The 16,107-nt window shown below is 39.1% G+C and overlaps 1 protein-coding gene across 4 annotated transcripts in view; it reads left to right on the top strand.

Annotated features, from left to right (window-relative positions):
- The first annotated feature begins 4,827 nt into the window (after positions 1-4,827).
- Positions 4,828-16,107, top strand: part of LOC112219323 (zinc finger protein 618-like) — a 35,646-nt gene continuing 24,366 nt past the window's right edge. For 2 of the 4 annotated variants that reach the window (XM_042302318.1, XM_042302317.1), the window contains exons 1-2: positions 4,828-5,240; positions 9,918-10,008. The gene's annotated coding sequence lies outside the window, so the exon portion shown is untranslated. The remainder of the gene's footprint in view (positions 5,241-9,917; positions 10,009-16,107) is intronic. The other 2 variants (XM_042302315.1, XM_042302316.1) reach the window with 2 other exon arrangements.

The following is a 16,107-nucleotide window of genomic DNA, read 5'->3' as shown; positions in this document are numbered from 1 at the left end:
TCTATTGTCCCTCTAATCACTCTGACATCAATGCAAATGTTTTCGAAAATCGAATCAAACAAACCATTAGAGCCCATGAGCTCATGTTGCACAACATTTCTATAAGCTATGCAATTGCGCAAGAAAACAGAGTGATGACCTCTACTAAAAAGAGGAGCCTCCCATCAGCTTTCTATAGGCTAGGCCCACTACATATTTATTTATCTACTTTCCTAATATTAAGCACATTGTTTATCGTTACAACAGGAGTGTAGCCTACCTGGCTGGCATGAAAATGAACCATGGGAAAAGTGTCCTCCATTTGCTAATTAAGTGCATAGATGACATAGATTTTTTTCCCCTGCTGCCCCTGTTTCGAGGTATATGTAAAGACGAGATTACATCAAGAATAGTCTGATGGGACAATATTAGCCTATCACTTGTGAATGAAATATTACCACTTGTGAGTGATGCCAAGCATAAAACTGCCTTTTTTTGGCTACTTTTTCGAATCATAGTCACACACCTCATGTAGCCTAGCCCATAGGCCTATATGTTTTGATAAGGTTTGTATCACAACTAATGTGTTCAATTAACTTCTTCAAATTAAACACATTAGTCTGCTTTACAAGGGGTTTAGAGCACACATAAGGCACAAATAAGCAGCGTGTGAGTTTCAAGTTTGGGGAAGATCATTTTCACCATACAAATGCACCTTTATAATAAAAGCATTACATGCATAATTGCATTTGCAGTCACATTTCATAATGGTGTTTTCCCGCTAGTGGAACAATTGCATTCATAGCCTACTACCATGTGTGCATTGCTGCGCTTATAATGTGAAGAAATATCCTAATAGTTTATCAAAATTCTAAGCTAAATGTTCTGATCTGTTGCGTCAGCCACATTGCGTAAGAAATATTTTTTGATGCTAGTGGTTGTATTAATTTGGGATCTATTATATCCCACAACTGTCCCAGACTGTTTGAAATATTTATTTATTGCACAGAATAGAATAGGTTAACTTTTGTACTATAGTAGATTGACATAGGCTAGTGCTTTTGCTGTTCGTTAGGCCTACTCATCTTGTTGGCCAACAAAAAGTAAATGTGGACAGTTCTTCCAAGATCTTCAATATGCACCTCGGAATTGGATCGTAGTACGAGCGTAGTTGCATCACCGATGTGTCTGTCTTCACTTGTAGCCTGTGAGAAAGACCCGATCACATGATGGAGAGGCATGTGAGTGAGAGGTGCTTAGGAGGGCGTAGTACTCAGGGAGAAGGGCACAATGCAGCACTCCGGGCCAAGGGCACAATGGCCACTGGGCGCAAAAGGCATGGATTTTCTTAGGTTGCATTACGGCCACAAAGGGGATGTCACCGTGAAATTTGAGGCATTATCAAGTGCTTGTCAAATTGTGAATGAGAGGCTGATGAAGTGTGTACAGCCTGCGCAAAAAAACAAAGCAGAGCTCATGCCTTTCAAGTGAGTCACACCGTGCAGCCTTTACACTGTGTTAAAAATCAAAACATATAGCCCAACAAATTATATTAACAACTCTAAATTAAGTGTGGAAGCCAGAAGATGATAAATGTGTTTATGTTAAGTAACGGTCAATTACTGTGAGAATGACAGTTATTTGCTTGACAATCACCGGCTGATTAAATTTCATGATCTCAAATGTGTTCAACATGGTTGAGGTCAGGGCTCTGTGCACGCCAGTCAAATTCTTCCACACCAATCTCGACAAACCATTTCTTTATGGACCTGACTTTGTGCACGGGGGCATTTGTATCAAGACTTACCAAATATGCCTAATTGGTATATTAATACATTTTCAAGTTCCTAACTGTGCACTCTCCTCAAACAATAGCATTGTATTATTTAACTGCAATAGCTACTGCAAATTGGACAGTGCAGTTAGATTAACAAGAATGTAAGATATCTGCCCATATCAGATATGTCTATGTCTTGGGAAATGTTTTTGTTACTTATTACCTCATGCTAATCACATTAGCCTACGTTAGCTCAACTGTTCCGTGGGGGGGGGGGGTCCCATAGAGTTATAAAATGCTACAATTAAGCTAATTAATGTAAATGCTGATTTGTTTGTCCTATAATTGAAAAGAGTGGTTCTTCATGTTTCCAGGTCAAAGATGGTGACAGGCAATCGGAAGTAAGTTTGAGAGCTCAATGTACGTTTTTTGGTTGATGCCAACCTTTTGATTGACCGGGTGGAATTGAAATGTTGGTATGTTCCATAGAAAATTATAGAGGCCTCTAGTGGCCAAAAGGCTGTATTAGCATGGGCAGTGCAATTGAGGGCTTCCACCATTTTAACTCAGTGAACTGGGTGGGACTTCCTACTTCATTGGCTGATGGTGGCTCCTGGTGACCCTGTTGGAGTCTTGTCAAACCGGGTGGGAGGGATCCGCCAATCGTTTAAAATGCTGTCACAGATGCTATAATGGCACAGATACAAAGATGAGTCCTCTAGCTCTAGGGTATGTTCCATTCTGAAATGCATTATTGGTAAAAGGTCTTAAATTAATTCAAACCCCTCATTTATCTGGGGTGTAACCATTACTACAGACTAGTGTTTCTATTGAACAGTTTCAGCAAACAGGGACAGTTTGGAGTAATGATTACACCCCTGTAGTGGCCAGACAGGGAAGGCTGGGTTGAATGGTTGCGTTCTCCTGCTCAGATGTTGCATGCATCAACCAATGGTTGCGTGCCCCTTCATCGACTGTGTCATCAACTGACTGATCGATACGATGTGGTTAGCTGCTACCTAAAATACATTCCAGACGTTGTAAGATGTAGCAGGCATCAGCAACTCCTGTGCAGAGGAACGCTCAACTTGGCATTACTGAGGCCTTGCTAAGTTAGTTCAGTGCATGGATATGAAGCGAAATCAGTACCAACATAAATTGAATTTAGTAATTTTGAATTTGTTATGTGCAAATTGAATCATTGAGTTAATAAATTGAACTTGTATTTCATGATTTGATAATTAACTGAAAGAATATTGCATTCAGTTTTTTCAAGTAATTTCAAGTTAATCGATTATTCAAATTCAATTAAATGTATATACTCAGTTTCAATATGGTCGATATTACATTAATTCCAGGGTTTGAATGCAACATACCCAGGGTGTTGCCTGTGGTTTTGAATCTGAATTAGAAAACTGAATCTGAAAGCATGCATATTTCAAATTGTGGAATTCAAATACAATTTCTGTTGACACTGAAATCGCTCCATACTCTGACTTATTAAATTCAATTTGTGTTGATTTATAGATTTATAGGTTTCAGTTTATTTGTCATATTTATTGTAAATACTGTACTGTAAGTACTGTTGGCGCAGGCATAGTACTTTTAGGCCCAATGCTTTTAGGCCTATTTTATTCTTCATTTTGCAAATAAAAGCCCTCAGAGGTAGAGGAAAAAGTGAGGGATAGGGAGAGAGGGAATGGGAAGGGACAGAAACAGATAACAGGATCAGTTGATCACACAATGGTGAAATCAAGTTTTTAACAATGCTGTGGTATAAAACAATGTGCATTAGTAATAATAACAATAATAGGGCTATATAGTGCCATAATAGGCTATACGTTTTTTTTGTGTGTAAAGGGTAGGTCTATTGTTAAATTGGGTCTTATTTCAGTTACTTCCTGAAGTATGCAGCGAATTCCGGCTAAGCATGACTAGGCTGGTATATTACAAAGCCCTATGAGCATGACATCCTGGCATTTAAAGCACACAATATTTTGCAGCACAGCCTAGGCCTACTATCCTTGTACATTCCTGTGTGGCTTAGTTGGTAGAGCATGGAACTTGAAACACCAGGGTTGTGGGTTTGATTCCCATGGGGGACCAGTATGAATGAAGATGTAGGTACTCACTCACTACTGTAAGTTGCTCTGGATAAGAGTGTCTGCTAAATGACTAAAATGTATTTTAAAAAGTACATGTACTTAGCCTAGGACATTGTATGAGCATTTGGACTGAAACTAATGCAGCATTCATAACTAAGTGGGAAGGTGGAACTTACCAGTTGGATGTATTCACAAGCTTTAAACTTGTTGCCTAAGGCTGATTGGCTTTGGACAAGCTGTCATTCATCAACTAAAAGTACATGCTTGTAAAAAGAAAAATGGTGTTCAAAAACAATATTGATATATTGGGTTTTATAAATAATATTGTGTTGCATTTAACTGTCTAAAATGCTGTTATCAAGGTAATTTCCTTAGTAGGTGATGTCAGCATGTGGGAGAAGTCGGAGCTCAGGGATGTAATTACCAGTTGGGGCGTTCAAGTGGATTTTTCAGTTATATGTTACAAATATCACCTTCCCACTTGATTATGAATGCAGGGTCAGCATACTCTTTGAATTGGAAATCTTCTAAAGTGTTGGCCAACCAAGAAGTCAGCAATTCTCATCTAGTTTCATTAGCCTAGCAAGCTAATAGTGTTTTTTTTCCAACAGCAGTCTGAAAAAATACATCACTACACAGATGCATATACACACGCGTGTATGTATGTCTGATTTATATATATATATATATTTATATATATATATATATATATATATTTATTTCAGACATAGCAAACTTTATGATTAAAAAATGGTGTGAGTGACAAAATATACAACATAATATCCTCATCTGTTTTATGGACGTATAGACTATCATTTGGGAAAAATGGACAAAGTGTGCATTTCACAGAATATTTAGAATGTTCAACATCATTTGTAATCATGTGTGTCATGTAGCTGTTACTTGTTTCAACTCCAATTCAACTTTCACATTATTAGATGCAGAAATGTTATTCTGCATGTGATTTCTAGTCTCTAATTCCCTGCGCAACTTTACGGTCGTTCGACCTTTTTTCGCTCTGCCCAGAATCATTTTGATATAACTAGCAGGCGTAGCAATTTCGGAATCTGTCCTTGTATGATGGCGGACGACGAAAATTTCCACTGGAGAAACCGCAACGCATAGCCTACCCTGAATACTGGAAAAGCTGAGCCTGGGCGGACTAGCCTGCACCTTCGTCAACACAATCATGCACTCGAGTTCATGCCGGAAGATGTCAAGGTTGCAATATCGAAAATAAAGCAGTTTTAGTTTAGATAATTTGAGAATTAATAACTAATTTTTATTTCAAAGCGCTAGTTGTGCAGTCACCTTTGGTGTCCGAGGAGGATTTTGGAGCTCGAGCTATCCTACTCGCATGTGCTGCATCATTTTGTGAGGTAACGTCAAACCATTCTTAATCGTTTTTTTTCTGATTTAGAAATCCCAAATTTGTAAATTTTATACAGGCCGCGGTTGCGGATAGTTTTTTCGACTCTCTCTTCGTAATTAGTGAGGGTGTGTGTTTTCACCGTTTGGTTTTCAAGCTAATGCATGTTTGGTGAGCTTTATCAAAAGCAAGGGTGCTGGCTTTAGTTTCCGTCGCAAATAATCTGTTGATTTTAGACAGCGTTTTCGAAGAAAGTTTGAGTAAACTCAGTTGTCTACACTGGCTAATTAACCCAGTGATACTTTGTAAAATGTAGCTTTAAAAGCGCGTGGGAAATGAGCACTGGTGGTTAAATGAAGGACGAAGAACAATCTGAAAACACAACCTTGCAGCCATGTTTTGGGAATTTTGCTTCAAATTTCTGTCAACATTTTATAATCGCACCAATTGAGTCGTCCGTGTTTGTTGTGTTAAAGCGAAGGTAGGCTATTTGGTTCCGTTTCAATCGGTCGATATGAGAATTTCCCCATTTCGAATATAATTTCTACTTCTGTTTTCAAAATGGTTGTAGGATTTAAATTAATTTCATTTTGAAATTGGCGCCACCTGTTGGCGGTTATTTTGTGAAATTAAGAAATTCCAATTAATTTGACTTGTTTAAGCATTTTATTCTAACCTTTTTAGTTTTGTGACTTTGTTTTTGTCGAACGTGTTTTTAAATATAAGTAGGCTACATTGGTAGCCAATGATAAGATCCCTTGACTGTGGACCCTTTAGAGGATAATTAGTAGATTGCACGAGCAGCTCTGAGTGCATGAAAAACGATAAAATTGATACCAGTTAAAATTACCTCCGTTTAGAAACAGATTAGTTTTATCACCATGCGCTATTTGATGTTGAATATGAGCAACGATAGGAGTAGGCTACAGTTTGAAACAGGGTGTGTAAACTCATTTTAATGTCTTATCTCAGTTTGGACTATTTTGTTTAATAGTAACAATATGTCCTTAATTCAAATACTCTACTAATTAGCAGGCTCCTACTTAAAATAAGCAATTATAAATGAATGATATTACAGTGAAACTGTTTTACCCAATCAGAACCCAATATCTAGGCTGTATTAGTCCATTGATGTTTTTGTCATTTGACAACAATGTAGGCTATAGCTTCAAAATCAGTTTAGAACTAATCCTTGTTTCCACAGCTTAGATGCATTTGAGTGGTTACATTTACCCAGCCCCACCCAGCTGTACCAAACAGTGGCAGGCAGGGCCTGGCTGTTGAAATGGTAGATTTAAGCAATAAGGCCCAAGGAGGTGTGGTATATGGCCAATATTCCACAGCTAAGGGCTGTACTTACGCACAAAGCAATGCGGAGTGCCTGGACACAGCCCTTAGCTGTGGTATATTGGCCACATATCACAACCCCCAAGGTGCCTTATTGCTATTATAAACTGGTTACCAACATAATTAGAGCAGTAAAAAATATTGTTTTGTCATACTGTGGTATACGGTCTGATATACCATGGCTGTCAGCTAATCAGCATTCAGGGCTCAAACCACCCAGTTTATAATATGGCTTTGATACTACTAACATCCTCTCTGATGTTGCTGGTAACTGTGAAGAGGTGTTTAGTAGGCTACCAAATAAAGTAACAATCAGCCTAATCTGTCGGATTGTTGTGCATTTCCATAATATTAAAGAAATGATGACGGGGTATGACACATCTAAGCCCTTAGATGTACATTAGAAGAGAGGGTAAAGAGATGGAAAACACCACTGTACATTCAAGTAAGAGATTCTGCATGTCACCCATTCTAAGATTCTTCTATAAGAATTCCCTTTGCAATAAACAATAGAAATGCAGTGTTTGAAAGGTCAAGGTTGGTCATCTTCAATTTGTTTTTTTTGTGTATTTTGAGAAAAGATAGAGCGAATTCATGGCCTGCTCAAATGGTGAAACAAGGAATGCACCGGACTTGTTATGCGTCTAAACTTAGGGGGGAAGAAAACCCTGACCAAACAAAAGGGAACAGTACACGAAAGAGGACAAATGCAGAGGAGGACAGAGGTGACACATTTGAAGAAAAAGAAAAACAATCATTACCAATCTCTGCTTTTTACAATCTTGTAGACGCAAAACAATTTTCTGTCTTGCATGGTTTGTCATTGTAAGTAGATTTCGCCGAGCCATTTTACTTTGTTAATTTTGAAGCTGACCTTCAGAACTGTAGTATGAATTTGAAGTGTTTGTGGAATTTATTTGGTGTGTATGCTAAATTGGAACGCTGACCTTTTCCCTCCACATTCAGTGTAATCAAATGCAGGCTATGAATTACATTAGGAAATTCCATGTTTTTAATAGAAGAGCATGAATGTATGAATGACAGAATGTTGTTTATTATTATTTATTATTAAATGTCAGAGCAGCCAAGTAATAAAATGCATTTAGGATTTGTTTTGGAGGAAGGTTGCATTGAAGTGAAAGGTGCATATAGTACCGGTCTCAGAAGTTTGGACACCTACTCATTCAATGGTTTCTTTATTTTTGTACTATTTTCTACATTGCAAAATAATGGTGAAGACCTCAAAACTATGAAATAACACATGGAATCATGTAGTAACCAAAAACGTGTTAAACAAATCAAATATATTTGAGATTCTTCAAAGTAGCCACCCTTTACCTTGATGACCGCTTTGCACACTCTTTTGCATTCTCTCATCCAGCTTCACCTGAAATGCTTTCCCATTGCAGCACTCCATCACTCTCCTTCTTGGTCAAATAGCCCTTACACAGCCTGGAGGTGTGTTGGGTCATTGTCCTGTTGAAAAACACATGATAGTCCCACTAAGCTCAAACCAGATGGAATGGTGTATCGCTGCAGAATGCTGTGGTAGCCATGCTGGTTAAGTGTGCCCTGAATTCTAAATAAATCACGACAGTGTCACCAGTAAAGCAACATCACTCCACCTCCATGCTTCACAGTGAGAACCACACATGTGGAGATCATCTGTTCACTTACTGTGTCTCACAAAGACAGGACGGTTGGAAACAAAAATCTCAAATTTGGACTCATCAGACCAAAGGACAGATTTCCACCAGTCTACTGTCCATTGCTTGTGTTTCTTGGCCCAAGCAAGTCTCTTCTTATCGGTGTACTTCAGTAGTGGTTTCTTTGGAACCATTTGACTATGAACGGCTGATTTGACGGAGTCTGCTCTGAGCAGTTGCTGTTGAGATGTGTCTGTTACTTGAACTCTGAAGCATTTATTTGGGCTGCAATTTCTGAGGCTGGTAACTAATGAACTTATCCTCTGCAGCAGAGGTAACTCTGGGGCTGCGGTCCAAACACTTAAAAGACACACCCTTTTCCACTTACCCTCACCTTCTGCCCTTGGGGAATCCCTGTCGCCATCTTGGAGGGCAGTCCAAATGATTAGCCAAACAATGGAAATTTGCAATGTATGCCCCCCAGCCCTCGTTTTTAGTCGGCTTTGTGAGTGTACAATTATGTTCACTCCGGGGCCTGAAACTCCCCATAATGCAGTTTGTGCCGATTTGTACATCCGCTAAGAAAAGTCAGCGAAAACTTAAACAACATCAATGGAGAAGTCAACATACACGTAAGTAAAAACAAATGCAAATAAGTTAAATTGTACTACTAATGCACATGCCAGCACAAACAAGTCTCATAAAAAGCAAAAATGTTTTTGTTTGGTCATCTTTTGGAAATTGTAGAAATAAAACATTTTCCTTCAAAGGTTCCAGCTAGGCAGGCTAATGTTAGCTAATTCATTTGCTAGCTATCATACAGTAGGTGTATATTTACTATAAGTAGACATGCATTCATAATTGACTGTAGTGCATATAAAGCACCCACAAGCTACCGGTAGCTGAAAAAACAATTATCGCGGGATGGACAAGTGACGAATTACCGGCAAAGGGTGGTCCATTTAAAAAAGAATAATAATAATTCCTTCCTTCCCTTGCCCTACAAGTATATACTCGTCAGACGTCATGATACGTCATCAAAAGTGTCCCCTTTAATTTGAGGGATAGGGTGTGTCTTAAGTGTTTTGAACGCAACCTGGGTCTTCCTTTCCTGTGGCGGTCCTCGTGAGAGCCAGTTTCACCATGGCGCTTGATAGTTTTTGAGACTGCACTTTTTTGGGGGGGTTTGTCTAACCTTCATGTCTTAAAGTAATGATGGACTGTTGTTTATCTTTGCTTATTTGAGCTGTTTTTGCCATAATATGGACTTAGCCCTATTTGGTAAAATACCATCTTCTGTATACCCCCCAACCTTGTCACAACACAACTGATTGGTTCAAACGCATTAAGAAGGAAAGAAATTCAACAAACTAACATTTAACAAGGCACACCTGTTCATTGAAATGCATTCCAAATGACTACCTCATGAAGCCGGATGAGAGATTGCCAAGTGTGTGCAAAGCTGTCGAGGCAGAGGGTGGCTACTTTTGAAGAATCTCAAATATAAAATATATTTTGAAAAAAGTTTTTTGGGGGGGTTACTACATTATTCCATATGTTTAGTAGTTTTGATGTCTTCACAATTTTACAATGTAGAAGATAGACAAAATAAAGAAACCCTGGTGTTCTAACTTTTGTAAGTGAATTCATAGTAGTTTGACACCTTCTCAGACCTAAACACTCTACCCACCCAGGTCACACTTGCTTGCGGGACTCTGCAAGAGGGGAGACTGAAGACTGAGCAGGACAGGGCTATTTGCACCTTCAGACACTGATCACCAAGAGGTAGGATGTCCTGGTCTGCTTGTGAACCAAAATCTGACACCCCAATTAAAACAAAACTCAATAGGTCTGGAAAGAATGATGGACAACAAGATAGTAAACCATCTTGTCAGTTCATAACAATCCATGAAGGCCTCCCTAGACCATATATATCACTAGACAGGACTTGGTGTCCTTTATTTATATTGCCTAGAGTGCAGTCACAAACATTTATGTAGGCATACCTGTCGTTCAGTAGACCTTGTTGAAATGCAGATAGATGTAATCCTTATGCTGTTCTTGCTGAGACGTGCAAAAGTTAAGCAATTGTAGTTTATAGTGTGTATTTATTGGGCTTCCGTCCAAATCTGCTAAATGTATCAACATTTACCTTCCTTATATAAGCATCGTTGTCCTGATAAATCTCTGAAAATGATACCACTCAAATTAGGGCCAGCAGGATGGTATTTCAGGTTTGGTTGGCTACACGAAGAGCTTTTGGCATTTGGGGGAATATGTGCATTCTGTGCATATTTCCTTCCCCTTCTCTACTTAAAATGGACCTTATTGGTCTCATGAATAATGCACAGGGACGTTCAATTGCTGCAGCAAAGACGATTTAAGGGCCGTCTTTGTGGTTATATGCACATAGGGTGTTTTTGTCAGTTTTCTAAATGTTTCAGAGCTCAGTTTGCCTTTTCAAAAAATATACATTTTTACAAAGGGAAATCTCATTTCTGTGAAAGGGGGGGGGGGGTCTTCTCTTGCTCTAATGAATCCATAAATCACAAAGGAGCAGGTTTACCAGACCTGCCTCAGACTGCACTGCAATTTAGATTTTCACTAAAATAAAATCTGCTAGTGTGCAAGGGCTTAGCGGCAGACCGGATGCTGCCCTGAATTTCAAATTTTAGGGCTGCTCTTTCAGGATTTATTTTTTGTATAATTCAAGGCCACTTTTCAATATCTAGTTATTAAATTTTAATTCACAGCATTAACATATAAATTGAAAAGATTTTATGGGGGTTTCGGACTGCATGCGGCTGTAATTTCAAGAGTTGACACAGTTCTGTTTCTATACCATTCCGGCTAATAGAAGGAAATGTAGAAGGGGGGGGGGTACTCTCCCATTTCTCTGCATTATTGCTTTTTTGAAATCGTTGGTTGGAAGCAATTTTGAGAGACATTACACAGAGGAGGCTAGGAAAATGTGCTTCTGATTTTTAAGGAGCGGGGGAAAGCATTCAGGCTGAAATAGGATTTGTTCATCCCTGTGGCAGATAATATTCTACTCTGATACTCCCCTCTGCATAGCAGGAATATAGCAAACCAATGTATTGATCTAATTTACATTAGTATTCACACCCCTTTGCTATGACACTCCAAATTGAGGTCCGGTGCATCCAATTTCCCTTAATCATAATTTTTAGATGTCTCTGCACTCTTGATTGCAGTCTACCTGTGGCCAATTAAATTGTTTGGGCACGATTTAGAAAGGAACACACCTGTCTATGTAAGTTCCACACTTGACAGTGCATGTCAGAGCAAAAACCGTACCACGAAGTCCAGGAACTGCCCATAGATCTGAGAATTGTGGTAAGGCATATATCTGGGTATGGGTATAAAACCATTTCTAGAGTGTTGAAAGTTTCCAAGAGCACAGTTGTCTCAGTCAGTGGGAAATGGAAAAAATTATGGAACTACCCACACTCTGCCTAGAGCTGACCATCTGACTAAACTGGGCAAGAAGGACCTTGGTCAGGGAGGTGACCAAGAACCCAATGACTACTGACAGAAGTGGAGTTCCTTGGCTGAGATGGCAGAACCTGCCAGGAGGACCACAGTCTCTACAGCACTTCACCAATCTGGGCTGTACAGGCGAGACGGAAGCCACTCCTGAGAAAAAGGCACATGACAGCACGTCTGGAGTTTGCAAAAAGGCATGTGAAAGACTGAGATCATAAGGCATAAGATTCTGTGTTCTGATGAGACAAAAATGTCAAGTGCTATGTCTAGAGAACCAGGCACAGCTCATCACCCGCCTAACACCATCCTTACTGTGAAGCATGGTGTTGGCAGCATCATGCTCTGGGAATGCTTTTCAGCGGCAGGGATTGGGAGTCTGGTAAGACTAGAGGGAACAATGAATGGACCAAATGCAGGCAAATCCTTGACGAGAACTTGCTTCAGAGTGCAAACGACCTTAACCCCCCCCCCCCAGTCTATGCTCCAACAGGACAATGACCCTAAGCATACAGCCAAAGCAACACTGGAATGGCTTTAGAACAAGAATGCGAAAGTCATTGAGTGGCCCAGCCAAAGCCCAGACTTGAATCCCATTAGAAAATCTGTGCAAAGACTTGAAGATTGCTGTTCACCGCCGCTCCCCATTTTAACTTAACAGAGCTTGGGAAAATCTGCAAGGAACGAGGGGAGAAAATCCCCAAATCCAGATGTGCAAAGCTTAAACAGACATGCCCAAGACGACTCAAAGCTATAAATCACCGCCAAAGGTGCTTTACAAAGTATTGACTTGGGGGTGTGAATAGTTCTGTTTCATTTTCTATAAATGTGCACAAATTTCTCAACATGTTTTCAATTTGTCATTATGGGGCATTGTGTGTAGATGGGTAAGAAAAAACATCTATCTAATCCATTTTGAATTCAGGCCTTAACAACAAAATGTGGAATAAGTTAAGGGGTATGAATACTTTCTGAAGGCACTGTAATTTGTTATGGTATTAGCCAATGTACTTTCCACATATTGCCTAGTATTTTTAAAGTATCTTGACAAATCAGTACTGTTAAAGAAATATTAATTCATTTATTTCACCTCCAATGTTGACCTTTCCGACATCGCTAGCATTGAGACTGATTCGCTTAGGGCTGTAGTCCAGCACAATATGTTTAATATCCATGCAGTGACATTAACTGAACCACTGCCCTCAATCTTAAGGAAAGCAGTCTATTCAAATGGGTTCGTTTCAAGCTAAACTATTTTCATAACATGCAGTCTCACACACACACAGGGCCTATTGCCCCCCCAAAAACCTTCAGCTTGTATTAATGCTGCTTTTATCCAAGGAATAATAAAATGTTTGTAATAAAATGTTCAAATGACTATTGTATTAGGGCTGGGAACTGCCAGGGGCCTCATGTTTATTTCTTTTGTCAATACATTTTCAGAAGGATCTGGTCTTGTGTTCCTATTTCATAGACATTTTTCCTATCAGCCATGAAATGGGAACATTTTAACCATAACATTCATTTTAACGTTTTATTAAATAGGAATATCATTGACGTTTTGTGTCAAAACAAGGTTGAAAAACATTGATGGGGATTTTTTTTATAGATGCAACAGAAATGATTTATGATCAATGAAAGATGGTGGTTTCACATTTTTAATTCCATAAAAGATACAGCAAGCCATTTTGTTTGCAGGGTATCCATTCTATATACATGAAAGTTATACTCAATGGAAACATTCTATGGGTGCCAAAACAATTCATTGAAATTCTGAGATTCCTGACAGAATTTGACCTAGTTAGAAGCCCAAATCAAGCATTTGTTCAATAATTTGAATAGGTAAATTCTTTAGTTTTCATTTGATTTCCTTTTTCTCTCAGGGTGAATTTACAATTTTTAGTCTCCATTTTAGCAAAACCTCATGTAATGGGCTGTACTAAGGCATGAGAAATGTGCTCAATACCTGACCTTTTGGCCATTGATTTTTCATCCATTTCAACCAAATTGGGGGGGGGGGTTGGGGGTTGGGATCAATGCTGCCGTGCCTTCCCAGAATTAATTTGTCAATGTCCATGAATGCTATTTCCAGGCTGTGTTCAGTGTTGTGCTTACTGACACCATGTTGGAGTTAGCTTCAATTCTGTTTCACCGCATTAGATTATTTGGACACATTCTGTGGTATGTTTTTGTTCCTGATATTGAATCTTGGAAAGGATATTGTCAAATTCCATGATGTGAATAGCAAGAGGTCTAAATCCTCCATTTTGAATGTAGAGGAAAACATGTCATGTGACTATCATGCCTCTGTAGTTATGTGATGGAATTATTTAAACGGTGATGAAATGGAATAACCAAATTAGGCTTACATGAGGCCTATAAATTAAGTTATTTCTCATTTATATGCAGGTGAAAATAACTATCATTGTATGGCTTATGAGAGAAATTCCCTGAAACGGCACAATGTTTTCTAAAATATGGTTTGTTTGCTTTTTCCACCATGAGATTTCACAAGCTTGATTAGATTTATTACATGGAGGTTCCAGCACAGAAGCAAACACACAAATAGACTGGGCTAACTCACAATCGCATAGCAGCCGACCAAGCAGCACAGCATTAATGCCTACGTGTGCTAAAAGGAATTTTGTGGAGAAATTAATCACATTCTGCCATTAGGGTATGAAATCCAATCATGTCCAGCTCTGAGAGGGATTTCACTTTTCTGCTTTTTCCTCTCAGCTGATATTCCCCTCCATGTAGCTTGCTGCCCCCACCTGTTCCTGATGGGGCTGTTTTTGTAAAAAAAAAAAAAAAAAAAAAAAAAACTCTAGTCATAATTTCCAACACAACATGGCGCATGGCGGTGACACGGCTGCTGCTGAAATGAACACTCAGCCGTTCCCTTCGCTTCCCAAATTAGCTTTTATGGCCTCCAATCTGCCCAGGCTTGTTGAATTGGCCTCTTTTGAGGGAGATTAGAATTTTCAATATTTAGATTGTCGGCTAGCTATTTCTTTGCATGCATCATTTTATCAAGTAGGCTAATAGATGTCTGAGGTGGTTGTCGTTTTGCATGTATTCTAATGCTATATGAGGTTAGTATAGCATCATCCCCTTAAACTGTTGCACCCATGCTGATATGAAAACATGGAGGTTCTCTACCAGATTAGGAATGTTTTCTCTACCACGACAAACCAATGTAGGCTAGATTGCAGAAATGGGGCAGGTAACCTTTTTAAAAATTAATATTTAACAAAGATGGAGTAACTGGGAATTGTTTTAATGACTAGCCTACTTGCAATGAGCTTCTTCCCTCCTACCACACATCATTCTATTGAACCAATACCCTTTTACGATATTGCCAGCTTTCTAAGTAACTCCTGACTAATTAATTGCCATCCAGAAATACTCCCTCCACAGCTTAGGAATCTGAAAGTTCTGCACAATTCATATTTAGGGTGACAGAAACATAGCAATGCTGTATTTTTGGGAACAACAGCTGTCTATGTATCCATGATCTGTTTGAATCATTAGTGCCAATGTCAATCAGTTATCCCTTCCAAGAAAAGGTGTTGCCCATGAAAGGTCATTTCTCTTTACACCAAAAATCTGTCATCCTGGTTATAACTCTGTTTTGCTTGGTTGCATTTGACTTTTTTGAGCCCCCTCATTATAGTCCTAGTGTACAATGGTACTTACTGTAGAAGGCTGGGTAATTTGGATTTTTCTGGAATTAGAACACCTGGGTGCTGTGGATTTATTGTCAAAGGTCACCCATACAAAATGAATCACTGCACTGTAGGGCAAATAATGGGTAATAATGCATATCTCCCATCTATTCCCCTCCTATTTTGGACAAACCCCATTTGTCACGAGTAGAGAAATGGTATTGAAATATTCTTTGTTTTTTAAATGTATTTAACTAGACAATGTCCTAAATGATGTCATTATGGAGACAATTTATAGACTCATTAAATTGCACTTTCTCTCATTGGTATGCCGGACTACCTCTAACTTTTTGATGTACCTTGGTCAGGCATATGGCAATCTGAGTGTCAAGTGCCTTGCTTTAGAACTGGCTAAAGATATGGTTTGGCAGAGCTCTGCTTTAGAACTGGCTAAAGATATGGTTTGGCAGAGCTCTGCTTTAGAACTGGCTAAAGATATGGTTTGGCAGAGCTCTGCTTTAGAACTGGCTAAAGATATGGTTTGGCAGAGCTCTGCTTTAGAACTGGCTAAAGATATGGTTTGGCAGAGCTCTGCTTTAGAACTGGCTAAAGAGATGGTTTGACAGAGCTCTGCTTTCTTGATGTTATCCCTTGCTATATTTGAACTGCACCCGTTTCAAAGGAAGGCTGCTGTTTCTTGAGAGTTGTATTA

Source organism: Oncorhynchus tshawytscha, linkage group LG20, assembly GCF_018296145.1.
Source record: "Oncorhynchus tshawytscha isolate Ot180627B linkage group LG20, Otsh_v2.0, whole genome shotgun sequence".
Classification (NCBI taxonomy): Eukaryota; Metazoa; Chordata; class Actinopteri; order Salmoniformes; family Salmonidae; genus Oncorhynchus; species Oncorhynchus tshawytscha.
The sequence above is the reverse complement of the archived record's forward strand: the minus strand, read 5'-3'. Positions and strand labels throughout refer to the sequence as shown.